The following is a 5,342-nucleotide window of genomic DNA, read 5'->3' as shown; positions in this document are numbered from 1 at the left end:
AGAGGATATGATCCTATGGCGAAAAGTAGGGGGGCCAGAGGGCATCTTTGCTTAATAGACTACTTGTGCCTTGTTGTCAGCAGACGGAATGCCTAGATTGGAAACAAATCTTGGCCATCGGTAAATAAAAGATCTCAAAATGATAAGATTATGGACCTTGTGTATCAAGGATGAGAGGGCGAGTTGGTAGGGGTGGCTGTCTTGATAGCCGATGTATTTATGGTCCCTGGATGTTGTCATGGCTTAACATGAGCGTGACAAGACCTTGTAATTTTTTGGGCTGTTCAATTTAATTCACTCACAATTGTGAGTTTTGCTATTTTAAAAAAAAGCATAAAAGAGTAATTATAATTATTTTATTATCATCAGTGGCCCTAATCAACAAGCTTTATCCAATGGTCCAAAGATGCACCCAAAATCCAACCCTTTACTAAGGACTACTTATGTAGTCCAAAAAATGGTTTTGTTGTGTCCTTTGAAATGGAGAGTGGGGGGGGGGGGGGGATGGGGATTATGAGCATTTTGTGAAGATTTCACATAATGAGAAGCGGAATAGACTCGGTAGGCCGTGCCAATTTTGATTTGGGGGTGTATTAAGGGATATCTAAACAGATTCCTCCTTTGAAGTAAATGAAAAAAAAGAAAAGATGTATTCTCTCTCTCTCTCTCTCTCTCTCTCTCTCATCTTTCCAAGTGTCTCTCTTGGGGATATTTTTCTCTCTCCCACTCTCTCTCTTTTAGTGTGTGAGTGCTCTTTTTCTCTCTCTTTCTTGATGGTTTTCGACAATGTAGAGCTCTCAACTCCCACTGTTTTGATAAATTGCCTCAAGTGGCCATGGCCACAATGGGAGATGGCAAGAACAATTAACATTGCCTTGCACCTCGTGGCCAACTGAAGTCTCTGATCTCTCTCTCTCTCTCTCTCTCTCTCTCTCTCTCTCTCACACACACACACACACACACACACACACACACACACACACACACACACACACAAGGAGAGACATGTGGCCTCTGGCCCTATATCATGCCCACGCAATCGATTCAAAGACTTGCAATGTGCCTAGCATTGAGAGTGTCCGAGCTAGAAGTGCAAGGCAACAAAGATGGGGTCGAAGGTGGAAGCAGAGTGTGTGTAGGAGACACGTTGTCTCTCTGTTTTGCAAGGCAAGAACTGGTGTGAAACCACCAAAAGAGTGGGGATGAATGGTGGCACAAGAACAAAGTGTCGGTGCATATGTTTGGTTGGGTCGGTGGGTTGGAAATTGTTTTGTGTGTTGTTTTAGTATTATAAAACCTAATATTAACAAGCTATTGAGAAGAATTTCATAATAGTGAGAAAGCAAAGTAAAAAGTGACACTAATATTTTAAAACATATTGTATCACACCAAAATATTATAATTTTTGGAACAAAATTGTGACAATGAATTCCTTAAATTACAATATATTTCAAAAGCATAAAAAATAATGATTGACACAATACTCAATGCTTAAAGAGAGAGATACACATGTCTAAAAACTATACATAAAAAAAGTTTATCATCATTAACTTGCCACATGGCACTAATCAACAAGCTTTATCCCCAATGATTAAAATATTTAGTGTATTTTAATCGACTAAAATTATAAAATCTCGATTAGATTTTGAGCTTGCCTTTAAAAGACCCGGAAAATTTACACAAGTTTAAGTGTAATTATCGAAAAAAGCTTCAAATTTTGACCTAAAAGTGGGGAGAATTTCAAGTTTCCCCTTATTTTGATCGGTTAGAAAAAATTTAATTTTCTAGGCCCGGATCAAGAGATGCACCCAAAATCGAACCCTTTACTAAGGACTACCAATGAAATCAAGTCAAACTTTGAGAAATGTTATTTAATGGACATATCAAAACCAAGAACAAAATAGACAAGTTTATTCATTTTGTGCAGTCATGTCAATGACATCCTTTTTTTTATTGCCAATGATGTATTTTTTTAGGATATAAAAAAAGAGATTTTAGTTGACGGGCTTTGCACTTTTGGGGTTAAAAGAAGTGTTCAAAGGAGCTTTACAAAAACAAGGTTGATTTTCTCAAAGAATGTGCACATGAGCTAAAGGAGTACTTGAAAGCAATGATTTTCTTTTCTTGAAGACTGTAGTCGATGCTTTCTTTCGCACACAAAACCTCGGACTCGCTCTCACATCTGTCAAGCGGTGAGAGAAAGTAGGGTTGCAATAGCTAACTACGTGATAAATCCTATTATCAAGGGATAGCCGCAACCGGAATAATTTTATTACCAATTCATCACTTCTAATATGTTACAACCCTTCCATCGACTTCACCGAGAAACCTAAGTGATCTTATACAATACAAGACCCATGCTCAAGAGATGTGGGAAACACAATGAATGAACCTCATAGCAAAGAACATGCAATTGGACCAACTTTACCTAGAGACCCTATGCTTATGATAACTCATCGATATGCCTTCTTTACCATTTTGATAGGTGAACTATGACTTTGTAAGGGTTTTTTTTTTTTTGGTAAATCGTTGCAAAATGACAAACACATCTGTGAGCGTTGCCAAGGTCGCTTGATTGCACTCGAACCCATGACTTGGGTCACGACGATCGAGTGTTCAACCAACTAAGCTAGCTCCTTTGAATTGACTTTGACTTTGTAAGGGTTTTATGAATGATTTGGTTGATGTTATCATTTGCGAGGTTTGTTTTGGCCCATAAGTAGTACATTTTTGGATCATCCATTGTAATGGACAAAAAAACTCTCAAAAATGGTGCTCACATATTCTAGTAAGAGGTCCAAAATTAGCACCACTCCGTTATTACATTTTCTTTGTCAAAATGAAAAATTCAATTTGTAACTCCATTGGACCTTACATTTTAAGGTAAAGATTGAGATTTTTAATTATGATTCCCTATATATAGCTTAAATTTTTTTGCATAAATCCCACTTGTGTCATTAGCCTTAGCTTAAAAAAGAAGGCTAAAACATTAACATTGTTTTTTCTTAAGCAATATTTATTAAAAAAACAAATGTTAGTTGTTGGTGACACGAGCTATTTGGTACATACCTGGGTCTACCTCACTCTCCATTAAATAATTAGCTACAAAGATTCTTTCACCGCCTTAGCTTTTAAAACCAGACACTCAATTGGAGGCCATGCACAAGCTCCCTTCCGTCTGTCTGTCTCTCCCTCCCCACTCTACCCCGCGATCTTGCGAGCAAACACGCAGCACAAAAAGAGACACAGAATACCATCGTGCTACCCTTGATCCTCGTCCTCATCCTACCCCTGCCTTCCTTGGGTGTCACCTCGTCGAAGCCATTCTCTGTTGTACTGAGCGTGAGACAGAGAGAGAGTATCGCCAGTTTCTCTACCACACCCTCTAGTAGTACCCGGCCCATTAACCCTGCGTGCTTTGGGCACTGGCTCCTCTGAGTTGAGAAACTCGACAACAGAGCGAGCACCCTCTCCTACCCGGCCATGCCTCTCTCTCTCTCTCATCGCCTTCTAAAACTCCTATCAACTCTCTGTCTACATGCCCCTGAGACCGGGCCGTGTCTCCATGCGCCTCCACCTTCACCCTCTCCTCTGTCATCCGCTGCATGCTCAGACGAAGCATCTCTCTCTCTCTCTCGCTCTCTCTCTCTCTCTCTCTCTCAATGGATGTCCGCAAAACTAAACCAGAGAAAAAATATCTATCCCTCTCTCCCCGCTCATCCCCTCTTTCTCTCTCCATCATGTGCCCCCCCCCCCACCTCTTTTCCCTCAAAGCTTAAAGAGCATCTACTGACATTCCTATTAATCACCCCCAAATGAAAATTGGCACGGCCTACTTGTATAACCTTGTCAAATGTCTAAATGATAAGATGTTCATCATCTTCTGTTCTTGTCATGTCAATCTTAGTGGGATCAACAATTAGACAAGAAACATCCTTTATGTGATCTTCAAAAAGGTGACTTAGGATGTCATAACTTGATCATCATGAACACTTCTATTTGTTTGTTGTGTTACGTTCGTATGTTTGGTACGATTTTGGAGCGATTATTCTATGATGTGAGATTTGTTTAGTAGCAATGAGAAGCCAATTACTTGGGATTGAGGTAATACTTAGCAGCTCTTTGTTAGTCTCTTGTTGTGTTTTCGTACAAGCTTCCTTTTCGGAAATAATACCCCCTCAAGGCACATGTAGCGCTTGTATATTCGTTTTTTGAATCAATATGACATCTCGACTCACAATTGTGCGTACTATGGCAAAGTAAATACACATATTGGAAGTGCATCATACTCAGTATGATGAGAGATTTTTATTTTTCTTATTATAATCAGTTAAGGTATGTTAAGTAGTCATGTCAGAAACTCTTGAAGATTGGAAAAGCCGCATAAGTGTTGGCTCGGAAGGGATGGTTAGCATGGACAACTACTGTTTTTTTATGGTGTTTGTTAATAAGAACATAATAGAAAATTAAGTTTGACATAGTAACTAAAAATGGATTGTATAATTGATCACAAAGTGAGAGATTATTATTATCAAAAGTGGATCAAAAGAATCGAACAGTATCACTATAGTGTGACAACCTATGTATATGCTTTGTTTCTCTACTAATATTTCTTGTCTGTGGGTCAAGTGATCTGTTAAGCATTGAGATGCTCATTTTGTAGACACTGTTATCCCACTTGATGAGAAACATCGTCGAAGGTGCCTTATAACAAGAAAAAAAAGAAGAAATTGACTGCTTTTTGCATATTTAACAAAAAAAAACCTTGATTTGTGAGCTTTTGCAAGAAAACATCAATTCATAGTTTTTTCTACATTTGTGATATAGGCAACTGCTGCATTAAGTATGCTTCTTTTTTTTAATGCATATCATTGAGCTCTATTCATGGTTCTATTCCTACTACATGGGAAACGGTAAATTGTGGGTGGGACAATTTTTGGGGCACTCTTCATGATTGCACAAGCATCAAGGGGTAACCTTTCCCATGCCTCTACTCACTACACCCCTTTGAATTGCAATTAGAAAAAACCCTAAACAAATCCAATCCCCCCCCCCCCCCCTCCCCCACACTTTATAAGTGATGGGGTGGGACTCGTGGGATCTACGACAGGGGTGACTTATTAGTCGGGCGCGTGATATGGGCCGTTGGATCGACATAATAGGGGGGGGGGGGGGGGGGGGGGGGGGTGGTAGGTTTTTGATCGTGCAAAGACGCATTGTTTCCAACAACGCACGTCAGTGCAGGTGCTTAGAGCTAAAGGTTGTGGAGTAAATTGTCTGTGTAAATTGTCTGTGGGACAATTTTTGGGGCACTCTTCATGCTTGCACAAGCATCACGGGGT

Source organism: Adiantum capillus-veneris, chromosome 21 (assembly GCF_014529385.1).
Source record: "Adiantum capillus-veneris isolate H3 chromosome 21, ASM1452938v2, whole genome shotgun sequence".
Taxonomy (NCBI): Eukaryota; Viridiplantae; Streptophyta; class Polypodiopsida; order Polypodiales; family Pteridaceae; genus Adiantum; species Adiantum capillus-veneris.
The sequence above is the reverse complement of the archived record's forward strand: the minus strand, read 5'-3'. Positions refer to the sequence as shown.